The following is a 21,254-nucleotide window of genomic DNA, read 5'->3' as shown; positions in this document are numbered from 1 at the left end:
CTAGAAAGCATGGCTATAAGAAACGTGGTTGCTGTTTGCTGTTGTAAATAAAAGTTCTAGTTCTTATTCTTCCAGAATATGGTTTGTTCTTAGTAACCCACGGTATGTATAAAGAACACAACACCAGTGACCAAGGTTAAGTTCTGTCACTGTCTGTAATGAGCTTGCACGTTCTCCTAGTGACTGCATGGGTTTCCTCTGGGTACTCTGGTTTCCTCCCACATTTCAAAGATTTACAGGCTAGTAGATTAATTGGTCACATGGGTGTAATTGGTCAGCGCAGGCTTATTGGGCCAGAAGGGCCTGTTACCTTACTCTTTCACATGAAAATTACAGTGTAACATTGACAATGCACTGACAGCGTGAATCCGGATTAAGACCCAGTCTAATGCTTTGTTCAGGTAAAGGTAGTTCTGTCTGGAGAAGGTTTGCTGCTTTGCTTTGCTTCAGAATTGTTTGGATATTCAAGGTGGAAATTGATAGACCTTTGCAAACTAACAGAATCAAGAAGCCAGAAAGCAGAGTTGATGTGATCAGTTCATTGGCCCATTTTTCCCAACTACTTTTTCTTCTAATTGTTCAAGTTTATTTTTGGAGGGATAGGATTTAAAGATAGAGGTTACTGCAAATTTGTTATATGAATTATGCCACACTTGGAGTAGTATGTATATTTTAGTTTCAATTTTTAAAAAACCTGCTTTCACAGGTGATGATTCAAAAAGGGTTTAAATAGATTGTCTTAGAAATGTGAGATTATAGATTCAAGAAAGAATGAACAAACTGGGTATCTCAACTCTTGAAATGGGGAGGTTGAGAAATGATTCATAAGAGCTCTTTAAAGTAGTGGATGATTTCATGAGGTAGATGAAAGTAAAGCACCTATGTGTTTGGAGGGAGCACAATTATAGGCCATCAATATTAGAATGAAAGGAAATATGGAACCCAGGGGAAATTTCTTAACCCAGAGACATGTAAGTATGTCGCATGTGTAAGCATAAAGAACAATGAAAGGAATACCTGTAGTGTAAATGTATATAAGGGGAAGCTTAATAAATGTATGACAGGAAAGATTTTGGAGAGTTGTGATGATAAGTGTTTGATAAAGAATGATGTTAGAAAACTTGAGTGGAGAACGCAATCTAAATGAAGATTGAATGGGCTAATTAATCTGCACATTCTACATAATAGCATGTAATTTTAATATGATTTCATCTTGCTCCTTTTTTTTGGTTTGTTTCAAATTGGTTCTGAATAATCTGTTGCTGAACATTTCACTTTATTATTTGGTATTTAGAAACTTGTCCTGGTGCTGCATTAATTCCAGGTATGGAGATTATATTTGTTATCTCTCAACACAAAATGACTTAAAACTCACTGATCCAAATTTGCTGCTGGGATCATCACCCAGAGTTCCCCCACTCTGATACTAAAGGGGAGAGTCTAGCTTCCTTATGTGCAGTTTTCTATAATGGTGTGGTGTGGTCTTAGCTGTGCCATGTCCCTTCAGAAATACCAAGGAATCTGTACCACTAAAACACCTCTCAACGCTTTGGTATTTGGCTAAGGCCTATCCCCAGCATTGCTGCCTTTCAAATCTGTGAGGGTCATTTGGACATAGTTTTTAAAAGCTATTGAAAGTAAAATAAGTAAATAAAAATGTTAAAAATATGTACAATGAAGTCAGTTAATACATCTATCAGTATTTTAAAAGATTAAACTGAATCAAATAATTTAAATGAAACAAAAGAACTTTCTTCTCTTCAATTCCTCAATCCCAAATGAAGTTAGTCAGGTATCACATTCTGGGGCAGATCTGCCATATGTGTATTGGTGAAAGTACCCCACTGCTGGTCTTTACCAAACTACATGTAGGTTTAGCCATAATTGTGGTCTTGCTTCTATTTAAGTAAATAAATGTCTGCTGATCTTTCTGGGCAAACATTTGTGTAAAATATTATGGCTACCTTAAGGTTAGCAAAATTGCTACGTGGAGATGAACATTTTCCAGTTCTTCAAAATAATGTCTCAGAGCTATATAGGCATTTGTAATTAACATGTTGACTGCAGGCTTTGGTCAACTAATATCAATAGCAAACTGAAAGGATATTTCCCATCAATTTGGAACCAGATTGGCAGAACTTAAAACATTATGTTTGTAGAAATGCTATATATGCAAATACTGCACTTTAGTTTCCACAAAAAATATTTGAAAGATGTCACAATATACCAATGCATATCTTGAAATCATATGACGATAAGACATAGGAGAGGCTATTCAGATGTTGAGTGCTCTGCCATACAATCATGGCTGATTTATTTTCCCTCTCAACCCTTCTCCCCCATAACCTTTAATGCCCTTACTAATCAAGAACCCATCAACCTCCACTTTAATATATAATGACTTGGCCCCCACAGCCACCTGTAGCAATAAAATTCACATATTCCTCACCATCTGGCTGAAGAAATTTCTCCTTATCGCTGTTATAAAGGGAAACTTCTATTCTGAGGCGGTACCCTCTGGTCCTAGATCAGGGGTTTCCAACCTGGGGTCCACAGACCTCGTGGTTAATGGTAAGGGTCCATAGCATAAAAAAGGTTGGAAACCCCTGACCTGGACTCCCCCACTATTGGAAACATCCTCTCCACATCCAATCTAGATGTTTCAATAATCTGTAGGTTTCAATGAGATAGTCCTCTCCCCCTCCTATTCTTCTTAACCCCAGCAAATACAGGCCCAGAATCATCAAACACATCTTATATGTTAACCTTCCCATTCCATGTATCATTCTTGTAAATGTCTTCTGGACTCTCTCCAATGCCAACATATCCTTTCTTCGATATGGGGACCAAAACAGTTCACAATACTGCAAGTGCGATCTGATGAATGCCTTATGAAGGAAGGAAAGGAAGGAAATTGCCTTTTAAACTCACGAGAGAGCATAGGCCATCAACTTTTTGCTATTGATGTTTCTGTAGCAGGAAATTTCTTTTCTACGAGGTCGAATTGCTAGCTCGACGCTCAACCCAGTACGGATGGAAAGCGTGCCTGGGGGCCTTATGAAAACCCAGCGTTAAATTCTTGGCCTTATATTCTAGTCCTCTCAAAATGAATACCAAAATTACATTTTCCTTCCCTACCACTTGCAAGTTAACCTTTAGAAAGTCCTGAACAAGGACTCCCAAGTCTCTTTGCTTCTCTGATTTCTGAATTTTCTCCCATTCGGTAGATAATCTATACCTTTATTCCTTCTACTAAAGTGCATGACCATATATTTCTCTACCCTGTATTTCATCTTTCACTTCTTTGCCCAGTCTCCTAATCTATCCATTTTTCTACAAACTCCCAGCTTTCTAAGAACTACCTGCCCCTCCACCTATCATTGTGTCATCAGCAAATTTGCCTGCCGAGTCATCAATTCTGACATCCAGATCATTAACATATAACATGAAAAGCAACTGACCCAAAGCCATCCCCTGTGGAACTGGCAGGCAACCTGAAAAGGCCTCCTTTATTCCCACTCTTTTCCTCCTACCAGTCAGCCAATTTTTCATCCATGCTAGTATATTTCCTGTAATACTATAGACTCTTAACTTGTTATGCAGCCTCATGTGTGGCACCTTGTCAAAAACCTTCTGAAAATCTATGTAAACAACGACTTTTGACTTTCCTTTTTCTCCCCTTTGTCTGTCCTGCCTATCACTTGCTCAGATTTGTAAGGCAAGATTTCTCTTTAAAGAAACTGTGCTGACTTTAGCATATTTTATCATGTGCCTCCCCAAAATCTCATCCTTAATGATGAACTCTATCATTTTGCTAACCACTGATGTCAGGCTAACGGGCCTATAATTTCCTGTCTTTTGCCTCTCTCCCTTCTTAAATAGTTATGAGGCAAAGGACAAGAAAATTAATCCAAATTGATGTCAAACAGTTCAATATCTCTATTGCAGTGTTCTCTAATATTAGTTCTGCTTTCAGTAACTGGAAACAAAACTGTCAGATATCTGTGCTCTTTTTGAATATGTAGTAATTACCAAAAGAAAGGGAAATTAAAGTTCATAAATATGCATCAAGTATAAAACCATTAGGTAAGCTGTAGTTTTTATCTGTGATAAACTCCTTTCACAGGAAGATCTGGATTATATTCCATTGTTAACTTTCTTGGCAAAATTGGATTGTTCACTTCACTATTGTTTATGTCTCCTTTTTGCTTTTATTTACTTGATCAGAACTAAAAATGGAAACTCAGCATTGTGGGCCAATAAAAAGACTGAATGGCTGAGATTCTTGCCCACATCTCCATTACTATCAGTGAAAGAGGATGTAGGTCTGCCCATCCATTCTCCACTAAGGAACCCAGGAATTTTGCCTAGGATACCTTTGCAGTTTAAGCAGAACTCATCCAGGTATTGAAGCTTTTCACAAAAGCTCATGTGAAAATATTAATCCATCTCTTTCTTATCCTGGCAACAGTATCTTTTGTAGATGATGGATTTACTTATGATTCTCTTCAGCCTAGCAAACTTATGGTGAAATACTTTCAGGTCTTAGTGAGGGTAAACAAATGTTGCTGAGGTTTCACAATCATAGTCGGAGTCACCTTCGATCCCATGGTACAGTACTGCCTAAGAGATACAGAGACTACAGTTACCAGTGCATAGCTCAGTCTCGGAATTTATCCCACTTAACGGTTTGAGTTAAAGTGTGGATGACCTTAAGTCTTATTTCATTGACTGGTTAGCAGAGAAGGCTACTGGGAGTTTTTTTTAACATTGTGTTTAAAGCAGTTACTATGCTCGAAGAAGGTTAAATTTGAAATGTTCACTCAATATTCACTCAGCAATCTAATGCATGATTTGGGCCACTAAACATTCTACATCACTTTCATTAATCTCCATGCAGCTTTCTAATTTAAGTGTCACTTCTCATCACTTTTGTTCTATTCTAAGTATGAAGGAAGTGTTTTTTTTTAAACTGCACTGACAATCTTGTGCCTACCAGGAACTCAGGTTATACTGTCCCTATAAAATATGGAACTGATCTAGCAGTCACTGTCATCTGCAATATCTGAACATATATAATTGCACTTTTTAAACATAGTTTGCTGCTGAATTGAACTGACCCATTAGCTTAGCTTTGGCACAATGTGCAGCCTCCAACACAATGCTGTCTGTTGAGTTTTTTCCAAAATCGCAGATGGCAATTGTGTATGCTTCTGACCACTGACAACCAGTCTGGGACAAATAAAGCATCCTGTCACCGTGCCAAAGGTTAACACTGGGCGTCTTCTATCTGCAGATCATTTGTCTATGATTCAGAATTCCTGCTGAAAGACTAGCTTCCTGAATAAGAATCAGAATCAGGTTTAGTATCACCGGTGAATGTTGTGAAATTCGTTGTTATACAGCAGCAGTACTCTGTAAAAATAAAAAAATGTAAATTACTGTAAGAAATATATATATATATATATATTAAAAAAGTTAAATTAAGTAAGTAGTGAATAAAAAAAAGTAATGAGTAATGTTCATGGTCCAATGTCTATTCAGAAATTTGATGGCAGAGGGGAAGAAGCAGCTAATACTATTTTTGGCTGCTTTCAGAGAAACCTACTCTGTTGAATAACTTCCAGCAAAAGATAAGGAGTGGTCCTTATTGCCCATAGTGACTCTCCCCCTAGGCTGCTCTCATTTTCACTTTCACTCTTCTTTGGCCTGCCAATCTCATGAATTTATGCAAGACAGGCATTGAGTCCTAAGGATGAGATGTAGTCAGCTCCTTTCCCTCACAGATGCTGCTCAATCTGCTGAATTCCCCCTTATGATTCAGATTCCCACATCTGTAGTCTCTTGTGTCTTCAGGCAGTAACTGCTTTCTGCCACCCACAACACAATCTCCCCTCTTCAAATAAACAGGAGTTCAAAACTTATAAAACATTTTGGTATCCCTTCACAGATTTGTTCCTGTGTGACCCAGACAGAGTTGCATTATCTAGAAACGCCTTGTTAATCAAACTTTATGGAACCTGTATATGTTTTATTTAAGGCCACTAAATTAGCCTTTGACAAGAAATAAAACTAGGATTGAGCACTTTGAAAGACTATAATACCATAAGACAAAGCAGCTGAATTAGGCCATTGGCCCCTTGAGTCTACTCCATCATTTCATTATGGCTGATTTATTATCTCTCTCAACCCCATTCTCCTGCCTTCTCCCTATAACCTTTGGCACCCTGCCTAATCAAGAACTTATCAACCTCAACCTCTGCTTTAAATATACTCAGTTGCTTGGCCTCCACAGTCCATGACAATGAATTTCACAGGTTCATTTACCCACTGGCTAAAGAAATTCCTCCTTTTTGTTAGTTCAGCCCTCTAGTCTGAGGCTTTACCCTCTGATCCTAGCTTCACCCACAAAAGGAAACATTGTCCCCACATCCACTCCATCTAGGCGATTCAATATTCAATAGGCTTCAATGAGATCCCCTTCATTCTTCTAAACTCCAGCGAGTACAGGCCCAGAGTTTCAAACACTCCTCATATGCTAACCCCTTCATACTGATGGTGGACTGGTGGAATGGTGTGAGAACAATCTAAGTGTTAATGTGGAAAAGATCAAGGAAATGATTGTGGACTTTAGAAAGGTGCAGATAAACCATTCCCCTCTGTGCATTCATGGCTCCTCCATAGAGAAATTTAAGTGCACCAAGTTCCTGGGAGATCAAGTCACAGATGACCTCACCGGGTCCCTCAATATCACTTTCCTGAATAAGAAGGAAAGCAGTGCCTCCACTTTCTGAGAAGGTTCAAGCAAGCGAGGCTCCCCCTCCCGATCCCTCATCTTAACTGAATTTTAAAGGAGCATCATTGAGAGTGACCTGACAAGCTGCATCTCCATCTGGTATGTGAGCAGGAAGGCATCGGACTAGAAGTCCCTATAAAGGACTGAGAAAACGGGTGAGACGATCATAGGGATCTCCCTACCAACCATCGAGGACGTTTATCAGGAGCACTGCATATGCAGGGCCCTTAGTATTATCAAGTATCATACCCATCCATCCAGCATCTTCTGACATTCTACAGTCAGGCAGGAGATTCTGATGCATAAAGACAAGAAGGGCTGGGATGGGAAACAGCTTCTTCCCACATGCCATTTTTAGGCTTCTGAATTCTCTGCCACATTGCATTTGAAGAGTCACTGGATAATTTGTACTGTACCATATATAATATTTAATTTATGCATGTTACTTTCTTTATCTATGCATAATTCATTTGTGAATTAATTCTTACTTTCCTAAGTTATTGTGTGTTATATATACTACTGCGCTTTACACCCTGGTCCAGAGAAATGTTGTCTAGTTTGACAGTATACATGTATATAGTTAATGACAATAAACCTGACTTGACTTGACTTCATTCACAGAATCATTCTCGTGAATCTCTTCTGGACCTCTCCAACAGCAGCACATCTTTTCTTAGATAAGGGGCTTAGAATTGCTCATAATAATGCAAGTGTGATCTGACCAATGCCTTATAAAGCCTCAGTGTTAAATTTTTGTTCTTATATTTCAGTCCATAAGACCATAAGGCAAAGGCGCAGAAGTCGGCCATTCGGCCCATCGAGTCTGCTTCACCATTTTATCATGAGCTGATCCATTCTCCCATTTAGTCCCACTCCCCCATCTTCTCACCATAACCTTTGATGCCCTGGCTACTCAGATACCTATCAATCTCTGCCTTAAGTACACCCAATGACTTGGCCTCCACTGCTGCCCGTGGCAACAAATTCCATGGATTCACCACCCTCTGACTAAAATGAACGGCAAAATTGCATTTGCCTTCCTTACCACCTGCAAGTTAACCTTTAGGGCATCCTGTACGAGGACTCCCTTTGCACCTCTAATTTTTAAATTCTCTCCCCATTTAGAAAATAGTCTACACCTTTATTCCTTCCAGCAAAGTGCATGACCATACGCTTTCCTACATATATTTCATCTGCCGCTTCTTTACTCATTCTCCCAATCTGACTAAGTCCTTCTGCAAACTCCCTGCTTCCTCAACCCTATTTTCTTTTACATCTATCTTCATACCATCTGCTGACATTTCCTACAAAGCCATCAATTCCATCATCCAAATCATTGGCATATAGCATTAAAAGAAGCGATCCCAACATCAACCCCTGCGGAGCACCACTTATCACTGGTAGCCAACAAGAAAAGGCCCCTTTTATTCAAACTCTTTGCTTTCTGCCAGTCAGCCAATCTTCTATCCACGCTAGAATCTTTCCTGTAGTGGCACAGGCTTTTATCTTACTAAGCAGCCTTATGTGGGGCACCTGGTCAAAGGCCTTCTGGAAATCCACGTAAACTGACTCTTCTTTGTCTGTCCTGCCTGTTATTTCCCCAAATAAATTCAACAGATTTGTCAGGCGAGGTTTCCCCTTAAAGAAACCATGCTGACTCTGGCCTACTTTATCTTGTGCTTTCAAGCACCCCGAAAGCTCATCCTTCATAATAGACTCCAACATCTTCCCAACCACTGCAGTCAGGTTAACTGGTCTATAATTTCCTTTCTTCTTCCTCCACTTAAAGAATGGAGTGACATTTGTGATTTTTTTTGTCTTCCAGAACAATTCCAGAATCCAGTGATGCCTGAAAAATAATTACTAATGCCTCCACAGTCACTTCAGCTCTCTCTTTCAGAACCCTGGGTGTAGGCCATCTGGTCCAGGTGATTTATTTGCCTTTAGATCTTTCAGCTTCTCATGCACCTTCATTCACTTCTACCCCCGGCTCTCTCGAAATTCTGGCATACTGCTAGTGTCTTCCACAGTGAAGACTGAGACAAAATACTTCATCTGCCATTTCTTTCCAATATCCACTCTTACCTTTCTTTTACACTTTATATGTCGGTAAAATCTTTTGGTATCCTCTTTTATATTATTGGCTAACTTACCTTCATATTTCATCTTTTATCTCCTCATGGTTTGTTTAGTTGCCTTTTGTTGATTTTTAAAAGCTTCCCTATCCTCTAACTTCCCACTAATTTTTGCTATATTGTATGCCCTCTGCTTTCCTTTTATGCTCTCTTTGACTCCCCTTGTCATCCACGATTTTGCCTTATTCTCCCTTTACATTTTCAACTTTGCCCTCATGTTGCACTTCAACTCATCCCACCGACTGCAATTTTTTCCTATCATCTGCCAATTTTTTCCTATCATTTTCCTATCATTCCTTCCTCACAGTCTCACTACACATTGCATCTCCTTGTATTCCAGTTTCCCCATCCTCAGCTTTGTTACTCTGGTTCCCATACCACTGGCAAATTAGTTGAAGCACCCCCCAACAGCTCTGGAAAAGCTGCCCGAAAGGATGTTCGTCCCCCTCAGGCCTTTGTTGTAAAAATAAGTTATTAGATTTTGAAAATGTTTTGTAATTATTCTAATAAGTAATCTGTTGCAATTTAAACATTCTGTCAGAATTGAATTAATCCATTGCAGCATGTTCAAATATAAATTAAAAATATGCAGAATGAAACTGCAGTAGAATAAGTGGCATGTTTTGCCCAAAGTGGAGAGTGAAAATAGTTGAAAGACTTCTGGTGTCAACCATCTGTAACTGCTGACACTTTGTTTTAGTAAAATTAATCAACTGCTGATTTTTGAAAAATGAAGTAACTTTTAGCATCAGATTCAACATTCATAATTTGCAGTTTTATCTTTTTGTCCTGGATAATGACAGTGGTAATATTTTTATCAAATGCTAGAGTTGATGGCTATAGTTAAAGGATCTTCCTTTGCATATGAGACAAATGTTTGCTGTCAGAAATGGAAAACATTAGTGTTTCCAAATGGTACAACACATCATCAAGAAAAATAATCTTTATTCAAGATTATAAGGTTGGATTTTCCTAGTTTCCCAAAGAGGAGAAAAGGCTGCTCCTAATATTTCTTTAACAATGCATTTTATAAGAAGAAAACCCAGAAAAGATGATCATGGATTTGAACAGAAGCCAAGGATTTTCTGGTTGTTGTATTATGAAATCTCATTAAGTGACAGTCTACAGATATACAGGCCCCAGCTGAAAGGTAACTGCTGCTTCACCAAGCAAAGCCACATTGCTTTAATTATAGATCATCTACAGCATCCCAGCTGTTATGGCGATGCCTAGTTTGGTGGAGAGTGGGTGTTCAGAGATAAAAGGGGCATTTTAAAGATAACAAAATTGCATCTGAAATATGCAAGGTAGATTGTCATGGGAATGTAGAGACGGGTGATATTAGCAACACTGGGCCAACGTTCACTACCTTTCACAAATCCTACCTGATTCTATGCTAATAACCTACTCTAATTTTATGCCCGACTCTGATTTCTTGGATTTATAACATACAAGATCCCTAACTTTCTTAGCAATTACTAATATTAATATTGAAGTAATAGCGAAATGTTACTTTATAGACCATAAATATCCTCAAGACTGTGCCCATCAAAATCTAATCTCATTTGGGGATTGTGGTGGGGGGGGCAGGGGTAAGCAGCATCTTATTGAAAGGAAAATTCCTTTGGGTTTGGTTGCCTACTGTCTGTTTAATGTCCTGGTGTTATAGGGCCTAGGACTTGAAGACTCTTAAGTACATACGTCCAAATCCTCGACCAGGTGGATTAGACAAAGATCTAACAGGGTAGATATGAAATGGAGTGATCACAAAATTATCTTGGTACAAGTAAAACCTATGTTTGAATCTTACCATGCCAGTTCATAATTTTGTTTACTTACTGAAAAAATTCGTCCTTAGTAATGATGACTACAAACTAGAATTGACATAAAAATGCATCAGTTGTACTAATGCCCTTGGGAGTGGGAAATCTGCCATCCTTACCTGGTTTCACTTACTGTACATCTGATCTTAGATCCACTTATGTGATTAATTACTAATTGTCCTAAGTGGACAGGCAAGCCACTCAGTTCAATGGTTCTTGAGGATAGTCAATGAATGCTGGTCAGATCTTTGCGTGAGTGAAAATGAAGTTATGTATTAGTTAACTTTTCAAGAAATGGGGTCTTAAAAACAAACTGCTAATGGATAATTTTAAAACCAGACTTAATTGTAAAATATTTTTACAGGTCTAAGGAAATACCACATCATAAGACAGAGATATGCAGCTAATGATTTCAGCTATCAAAGCTGCAAAAGGGCAGCAGAGTCAAGAATGGTCGACAGTGGTATTTGCAACAAAAGATTTTACAGCTGTTAGGAGCCAAAAAGCTAACAAGCTTTGCTTTAAACTATCAATAGTTTCCATGGGACAAATTATGATGGATGTAATTTTTAATTTGCTGTCTCGCAGTACCTTCAATGGAGAGGGTGAAACCAAGTTATCAATAGTACATAGTGATACTGATACTTCTTAATGAAACTGGCATATGCAATGAGATATGGATTACATATATGGAATTTTCCACCATGGCTCCAGTATTACATGATAGTAATTTGTTTACCTATGTGATTCACAGCAAGAATCACCTGGACAAAGGGAAACTAAAGGAAGATAATGAACAGAATTCTGCAGCTGAAGTAAACAGCTATTACACAGGTTCTTTACTCAACAAACAATGATTTTTCTCACTTGTTGAATAGTCTGCCATATATAGCTTAGTACAGACAAGTAAGAGCATATTGTATTAACATACTGAATAAACAAAAATTTCAAATCAAAGTTTAACATTCCAAAAATTGCAACATCTGATTGGGAACATAGAAAACCTACAGCACAATACAGGCCCTTATGCCCACAAAGTTGTGCTGAACATGTCTCGACCTTAGAAATTACTAAGGTTACCCATAGCCCTCTATTTCTAAGCTCCATGTACCTATCCAAAAGTCTCTTAAAAGACCCTATCGTATCTGCCTCCACCACTATTGCCGGCAGCCCATTCCACGCACTCACCACTCTCTGCGTAAAAAAACTTACCCCTCACATTTCCTCTGTACCTACTCCCAAGCACCTTAAACCCGTGCCCTCTTGTGGCAGCCATTTCAGCCCTGGGAAAAAGCCTCTGACTATCTACACGATCAATGCCTGTCATTGTCTTATACACCTCTATCAGGTCACTTCTCATCCTCCGTCACTCCAAGGAGAAAAGACCAAGTTCACTCAACCTGTTTTCATAAGGCATGCTCCCCAATCCAGGCAACATCCTTGTAATTCTCCTCTGCATCCTTTCTATGGTTTCCACATCCTTACTGTAGAACTGAACTGAGCACAGTACTCCAAGTGGGATCTGACCAGGGTCCTATATAGCAGCAACATTACCTCTCGGCTCCTAAATTCAATTCCACAATTGATGAAGGCCAATACACCGTATGCCTTCTTAACCACAGAGTCTACCTGCGCAGCTGCTTTGAGCTTCCTATGGACTCGGACCCCAAGATCCCTCTGATCCTCCACACTGCCAAGAGTCTTACCATTAATACTATATTTTGCCATCATATTTGACCTACCAAAATGAACCACTTTCACACTTATCTGGGTTGAACTCCATCTGCCACTTCTCAGCCCAGTTTTGTATCCTATCAATGTCCCGCTGTAACATCTGACAGACCTCCACCCTATCCACAACACCCCCAACCTTTGTGTCATCAGCAAACTTACTATCCTATCCCTCCATTTCCAGGTCATTTATAAAAATCACAAAGAGTAAGGGTCCCAGAATAGATCCTTGAGACACACCACTTGTCACCGACCTCCATGCAGGATATGACCCGACTACAACCACTCTTTGCGTTCTGTGGGCAAGCCAGTTCTGGATCCACAAAGCAAGGTCCCCTTGGATCCCATGCCTCCTTACTTTCTCAATAAGCCTTGCATTGGGTACATTATCAAATGCCTTGCTGAAATCCATATACACTACATCTACTACTCTACCTTCATCAATGTGTTTAGTCACATCCTCAAAAAATTCGATCAGGCTTGTAAGGCACGACCTGCCCTTGACAAAGCCATGCTGACTATTCCTAATCATATTATACCTCTCCAAATGTTCATAAATCTTGCCTCTTGGGAGCTTCTCCATCAATAGGGATTAGGAATCCCTATTCTGAACACATGTATTAGCAGAATAAGTGGTCTCTTAATATCCGACATCTGCTCTGCCATTGAATAAGATCATGGCTGAACTTTTACCTTACCACCATACTCCTGTACTACCCCATAATCCAAAGTACTCTTAATATCTGAAAATGTATCAATCTCTAATAATTCTTTACAATGTTTCTGTAACATTTAGCTCACAAATTATTTTTGTTGCCGCAGCTTTTTCTAATTCTGATACACATCTCTTTAACTACTCTGAGGGGAGTAACACTAAACCTTATGATTCTAGAAATACTAGATCTTTAATAAAACAAGGCTGCTGATTGGTGAGTTTAATCTGCAGTTACTCTGAATGCAAGCAAAGATTTAAAAAGTAAAAATGCTTTCTGATATCAGTGTTTTTAATTTAACCAGAATCAATTAAAATTCTGCCGGCTGGTGGTATAGTGGCATCTGAATCAGACTTTGAAGCGAGTGTCCTGGGTTCGAAGCCAGCCGGCCCCTTACTTGGTTTACATCCATGCTGGATTAAGCGTCAAGCTAGCAACCCAGCCTTGCAAATAAACAGACAAAAAATGCTAAGAAATGGCAAATTTGCCACCTGATGCGCCACATGGCATGGAAAGGAACAACAACAATTAAAACACTAAAATATGGTTCTTGCAGAATCAATTGGAATTAATTTTGCATAAACCTGTCCATTGCATTTTAGGAATAAATTATTTTACTATTTCCATATTTAATTTATATGTAAAAATAACTCAAATTCAAGATTATAATAGATTCTTCCTTTGACTTTTAAGGAGGACACTCAAAATTGAACGATTCATCAGGAATTCTACAGAGTGAGAATACCAGAGGTGAAGGGTACAAAAACTTAAAGTAATGCTGGAAATGGGGACGATCTCAAAGTAAAACACTCTCTATCAGTTTAGCTTCACCGTACGAGGGTGATTGATAAGTTTGTGGCCTAAGGTAGACAGAGTCAATTTTAGAAAACCTAGCACTCTTGTTTTTCAACATAGTCCCCTCCTACATTTACACACTTAGTCCAGCAGTCGTGGAGCATACGGATCCCTTTTTTGTAAAAATTGGCATCTTGGAGCTCCAGAAAGTGGTACACAGCAGGGGTGATTGATAAGTTTGTCTCCTAAGGTAGAAGGAGATGAGTTATTAACTTCAAACTTTCTGCATAATCACTCAAAGAGTTGAACTGCATGTGCGTGTAATGAGAGCTATATAACTCATCTCCTTCTACTTTAGACCACAATCTTATCAATCACCCCCTGCTGTGGACCACTTTCTGGAGGTCCAAGACACCGACTTCTACAAAGAAGGGATCTGTATGCTTCACGACTGCTGGACTAAGCATGTAAATGTAGGAGGGGACTATGTTGAAAAATAAATGTGCTAGGTTTTCTAAAATTGGCAGCTTCTACCTTAGGCCACGAACTTATCTATCACCCCTCGTACACAACTGTTGAATGTCTAAGAGTTGAGAGACTGATAAAATGCTACTTTAGCAGAAAAAAAGCAGAATATTGAAAACATGCTGATGTGCTACATGATTTTTGGGTCGATACTTTCAACTTACTCTTAAGGTTAATTTCATGCATGGCTTCTATTAGTCGGAGAGTCTAGGACCAGAGGACACAACCTCAGAGTTGAAGGTCGCCCCTTTACAGCAGGGATGAGGAGGAATTTCTTTCACCAGAGAGTGGTGAATCTGTGGAATTTATTGCCACAGGTGGGTGTGGAGGACAAGTAATTGAGTATACTTAAAATGGATATTGACAGGTTCTTGTTTAGTAAGGGTGTCAAAGGTTCTGGAGAGCAGGTGGGAGAATAGGAGTGAGAGAGAAAATAAATCTGCTATGATTGAATGGTGGAGGAGACTTGATGGGCCAAATGGCCTCAATTTGTTCTTAAGTCTTCAAAGTTAAAGGTATATTTCTTATCAAAGTGCATACATATCACAAACTGAGGTTCATTTCCTTGCAGGCATACAGAATCAGTCTAAGAATCGCAAAATTACACCCAACAGGATGGATAAGCAACCAATATGCGAAAGACAACGGACTGTGCAAATACAAAAGACAAACTATAATAATAAATAAATAAGCAAGAAATATCGTGAACATGAGATGAAGAGTCCCTGAAAGTGAGTTGTGGAACATAGAAATCTACTGCACATTATAGGCCCTTTGACTCACAATGTTGCGCCAACCATGTAACTGACTCTAGAAACTGCCTAGAATTTCCATACTGCATAGCTCCAGGTACCTATCTAAGAGCCTCTTAAAAGACCATACTGCATCTGCCTCTACCACCGTCACTGGTAGTGCATTCCATGCACCCACCACTCCCTGTGTGAAAAACTTACTCTGACATCTCCTTGTAACTACTTCCAAGCACATTAAAACTACGCCCTTTCATGTTAACTATTTCGGCCCTGGGAAAAAGCCTCTGGCTACCTACATGATCAATGCCATCTTATACACCTCTATCAGGTCACTTCTCACTCTCCATTGCTTCAAGGAGAAAAGGCCAATTTCACTCAATCTGTTCTCAAAAGGTATGCTCTCCAAATCCAGGCAACATCCTTGTAAATCTCCTCTGCCCTCTCTCTATTGTATCCACTTCCTTCCTGTAGTGAGGTGACCAGAACTGAACACAGTACTCCAAGTGGGGTCTAACAAAGGCCTTATATAGCTGTAACATTACCTTATGGCTCTTGAACTCAATCCCATGGTTGATGAAGGCCAACACACCACATGCCTTCTTAACAACACTGTCAACCTGCACAGCAGCTTTGAGTGCCCTGTGGACACGGACTCTATGATCTCTGTGATCCTCCACACTGCCAAGAGTCTTACCATTATTAGAATATTCTGTCTTCAAATTTGACCTACTGAAATGAACCACTTCACACTTATCTGGGTTGAAATCCATCTGCCACTTCTCAGCCGAGTTCTTCCTATCCATGTTGTGCTGTAACCTCTGACAACCCTCCAGACTATCCACAACACCCTCAAGTTTTGTGTCATCAGCAAACTTACTAACCCATCCTTCTACTTCCTCATCCAGGTCATTTATAAAAATCACAAAGAGGAGGGATCTCAGAACAGATCCCTGTGGAACACCAGTGGTCACCATCCTCCATGCAGAATATGAACCTTCCACAACCACCCTTTGCCTTCTGTGGTCAAGCCAACTCTGGATCCACAAAGCAAGGCCTCCTTAGATCCCATGCCTCATTACTTTCTGAATGAGCCTTGCATGGAGAACCTTCCCAAATGCCTTACTGAAATCCATATATACTGCATCTACTGCTCTACCATCATCCATAGATTGTGGGAACAGTTCAGTGATGGGACAAGTGACTTTGATTGAAGGTATCCCCATTGGTTCAAGAGCCTGATGTTTTAGGGGTAATAACTACGTCCGTGGGTGTGGGTCCTGAGGCAGTTGTACCTTCTATTTGACGGCGGCAGTGAGCAAAGAGTAAGGCCTAGGTGGTGGCAGTCGTCGATGATGGATGCTGCTTTCCTGTGACGACAAATCAATGGTTAGGAGGGTTTTACTTGTGATGTACTGGGCCGAATCTACTACCTTTTGTCGTAATTTCCACTCAGACATTGGTGTTCCCATACCAGATCATGATGCAGCCAGTCAGCACACTTTCCAGCTCACGTCTGTAGAAGTTTGCCGAAGTTTTTGATGATATGCCTAGTCTCCGCAGACTCCTGAGGAAGTAGAGGCGCTGTCCTGTGAGTCCAGGATAGTTTCACTGAGATGGTGACATCCAGGAATTTAAAGTCACTGACCCTCTCTATTTCTGGTCCTCCGATGAGTGCTAGCTCATGGACCTCTGGTTTCCCTCTCCTGAAGTCTACAATCAGTTCCTTGGTCTTATTGACATTGAGTGAGAGGTTGTTGCTATTACACCACTCAGCCAAATTTTCAATCTCCCTCCTGTATGTTGATTCATCACCACCTTTGATGCAGCCCACAGCAGTGGTGTCATCATCAGCATTTTGTATATGACGTTGGAGCTGTACTTAGTGACATATAAGATAGCAGTAAACTATAGTCACACAAAAAAAATCGTCCAATTCCCTAAGTCCATGAATGTCACAGCAGTCTGCAGTTGAACACAATGCAGCTTGTTTTCTGCCAACTGGACACTGGGGGACAGCACCGACTCCAGCATAGATTCCACGTTTTAGATGACATGCTGAATTTTTGCGAACTTCTCAGAAAGTAGAGATGCAATACTTTCTTTGTAATGGCACCTCTATGCTGGATCCAGAACAGAACCTCTGAAATGATAACACTGAAAAATTAAAGTTGCTGATCCTCTCCACCTCCGATTCCCCCCGAGGACTGGCTCATGGACGTCCGGTTTCCTCCACTTGAAGTCAATAGTCAGCTTTTTTGTCTTGCTACATTGGGTGAGAGATTGTTCAATCTCCCTCTTATGTGCTGATTCGTCATCACCTTTGCTTTGGCCAATGACAGTGATGTTGTCAGCAAACTTAAATACGGCATTGCAGCTGTGTTTAATTATGCTATGCCATCTCATTATTCTTCATCGCAGTTTGTTCTATCCTTTATGAATCAAATCGGTGCTGATTCTTTCTAAGCCTTATTGAAAATTCTTACTTCTATGTTTAAGTTCTTGTATGTCCTTGTCTCTACTGCCTAATGCAATGATATTACAACCACCATCTCAGAGTTTTCATTCCACTGACTGGCCACTCATAAAACTCTCCATTTTCCAATCCTGTTACAACAGCTACATCTTTGTTGGTTTGGACTCATGATTTTTCTTATGTCTAAGTGGAGACCCGTGGACATTTTAAATTTGTTTAGCATTATAAGTTGTAAAATTAAAAACAAGAATCTATCTTTCTACAGTTCTTTTGTATTCCAGAGAAAATTGGTGTGCCCAATATTATACCTTTCCTTCTGCTGTGCCCTGTGGAATAGTTTTGGTACTTTGTATTTTTAACATCTCATCATGTTTTATTTTTGAATTTAATCCAATATAATCAAAAAGTTAATTATTGTATTTATAGCTTTTGAGACGGTTCTCCAATTTTGCTTGTTGTTGGGTGTGAACGCAGGTGGTAGGGAAATCACTACGTAAAAAGAAACCCATTAACTGACACAGTAGTGGAATAATAGTACCTCTGGGCTTCAGTCCATATTCTGTTTTTGCAAGTAAAACTTGCAACAGTAATAAGGGTGTTTCACCTGCAGGAGGGACTATTTCTGAATGAACTCAACTGCTTTGTGCAGGCACTATTGTAAATTTGATTAAAGGTGCACTGCCATACTGATGGGATCTAAAGAAATGGCTAATATCTGAATATTTGCATAAATTAACAAATAATCTAGGTAATTTACATTTAGGCTGTTAAGAGAAAACCTGGAAAGAATGTTGTGAACAAATGTTCTGTATAAATTGTCCATTTAGCTGCTTAAATCGGTAAGATGGCAGTATGCTTGGGCATGCAACCTCTATGGAGACAACCAAAGGTATTATTGTCTTTTTTAAGCAGATTTTTTACAATTGCAAGACCCTGCTGTATGTTAAGAATTTAAAGTACTGCATGTCTACCCCATCAACGTTGCTCGTTGGCAGAGAAACTGAAGGAGCTGGACTTAGTTCGGATCATGCTATGGCCTGATCAGAGATGTATCTGAGTCTGTGCACAGAGGCACTGTGCAGTCTCACAGTGAGTGATTGTGTTATTTGCTTTTCTTGTGATCCTGTTGGACATTGGTAATGTGGAATGCTGCAAGTCCGGTTCACGGGATTGTAGGTGGGGGAGCTGTGTGGCGCAGGCGAGGCCTCATGCCGCGTGTCACCTGTTTGCAGCCGTCCAGGAGAGAGGCGTTAGAGTCATTGCCTGGAGACAGTGTGGCACTGTGTCCGTGCTGGCGTCAGTGCTGCCCTCTAGTGTTTGTTCAGTGGAAGTCAAGCTGAATTGTCATCTGCAGATTGGTGTGGGCTTCCTCTTGCTGACAACATTCATGGACTCAGGGACTTGGATGATATTATATATTTTTGTGGAACTATATGTTTACTGCTGTCTTATATGTGGTATATGTGCCTTGTGCTGTGTGTGACTGTTGGTGCTGTGTGTTACACCTTGGCCCCAGAGAAACACTGTTTCATTTGGCTGCATTCAAGGGTATTCATGTATAGTTCAGTGACAATAAAACTTGAACTTAATCTTTGCCAGCAGCACAGTAATTATAAAAAAGTAGCTATGTGAAGTGTATATCTCACAAATTTATATAAATAAATCTTTAATACTTTTTGTCTATTTTTCTTCATTGAACACCACGTCATTTTTTATCCAGTCTTGCAGAAACTGATTATTAGTTTTCATTAAAGTTACCGTTATAATTAGTCAATATCATTGTGGTCACGAGCTCATTTCAGTCATCAAGTAAAAAAAATTAAAAAGGAAAATAGAAGGAAAAAGGATTTCATTGAGTTAGAATGAATGACTCATGCAGCAATCCACCCACTCTCCTTTGTGGCAGGCTTGGGAACATTTCATTATTTTGCAGAAAGAAGGTTATAATTTGTATTCTGTTTGTAGCTGTTTTCTATTTCTGGTCTATGATAATTTTACTTCTATAAGCTAAGCTAATTTTTTTTTGGCTGCGTGTGAATAAAATGTATTGCTAGAGTCAAACATATAAATACTTCCGTTCTCTATATTTTACATGAATATAATTTCTCATTTATCATTACTCTTAATCCTCTCATATTAATCTTCCCCAAAAATATTCAGATTTGCTCCTTAAAGCACCATGAGAGCAAAATGAAATACATGTTGCATATTTGTGTTCTAGTTTCTTCTCTTTCCACCCACTGTAATACCACCCACTGCTTTCCACTTGAAAAATCATACTCTGGAATGCTTTTTGAAAAAGTCTATACATATTCAATACCCTAATTTATTTCCCTGACATTAGTTTCTCAAGGCTTAGATATTACATTGACTGAGTATAAAAATGGTTACTGCATTTAAAGCAAGTTACATTTTGCAAAGCTGATGACATTGCCATGTCACTGCAGTAAGTTGTGCACTGTAAATTAAGAATTGTTTTGTTTCATTTTTGAGTTTTGTACAAGATGATGGAGAACTGAGATGTTTTCCATGTGGGGGTGTATTTGAAAACTTTATTTGCTAACTGCATTGCTTCGTATTTGTAGGTCTCCATCGGCAGTTGGTGGATCTAAAATAGATTGCGTGTTAGTGTGAGAAATGCATTTTCAGGGATTGGGTTTCTCCTTGATGGAACCATGGTCCACTGTCCCTTTAGATTCCTCGTTCTTCACCCCTTTACCTCTTCGACCTATCCTCTCCCAGCTTCTTATTTCATGCCCCTCCCCCAGCTGGTCTCACCAATCACCTGCCAGCTTGTACTCTTTCTCATCCCCCCCCCCCCCCCCGAGTTCTTATTCTGGCTTCTGCCCTCTTCATTTACAGTCCCAATGAAGGACCTCAGCTCAAAATGTTGACTGTTTATTCCTCTCTGTAGATGCTATCTGACTTGTAGAGTTCCTCTAGCATTTTGTGTGTGTGTTGCTCAATATTTCCAGCATGTGCAAAATCTCTTGTGTTTATCAATAAACAAGATGTCAACTGAAGGTATGATGAACTCCTCTTGGCAAATGCCTTACCTTGGCCTTTCAAGCAAGTGGAACTCTGAGTAACATTAAACAACAATAATGTCATCTAATCCTTGGGGATATCAGATTCTTTTGCACATCCTGTTAACTGGGCATAAAACAGCACTGGCAGACATGGGCAAAGAGATGGCCAAACTGCTGTCTTAAGCAGCACATGTGCATCCTGTTTTTTTGTTGAAATGCAAAAAAAAAAATGATTAGCTGGCAAATACTCAAAAAATAGAACTAGGCTGTCATAAAGTTTTTTTTCATAATAAATGATTGCCTGGAGGAAGCATTTCAGGCTGTGTTGTAAATGTGAATGCCTCATAGTTGGCATTTTGTTCATCATCTTACAATTCACTGAAAGCAGATGTCAGTCTGAAACTGGAAAGGAAACCTGGATTTGGGATAAAGCTTGCTGGCTGTTATTTGAAGATATTATTTAAACATACTTCCCTTCCAGA

The sequence above is a fragment of the Mobula birostris genome, chromosome 7 (genome assembly GCF_030028105.1).
Source record: "Mobula birostris isolate sMobBir1 chromosome 7, sMobBir1.hap1, whole genome shotgun sequence".
NCBI classification, from domain to species: domain Eukaryota; kingdom Metazoa; phylum Chordata; class Chondrichthyes; order Myliobatiformes; family Myliobatidae; genus Mobula; species Mobula birostris.
The sequence above is the reverse complement of the archived record's forward strand: the minus strand, read 5'-3'. Positions refer to the sequence as shown.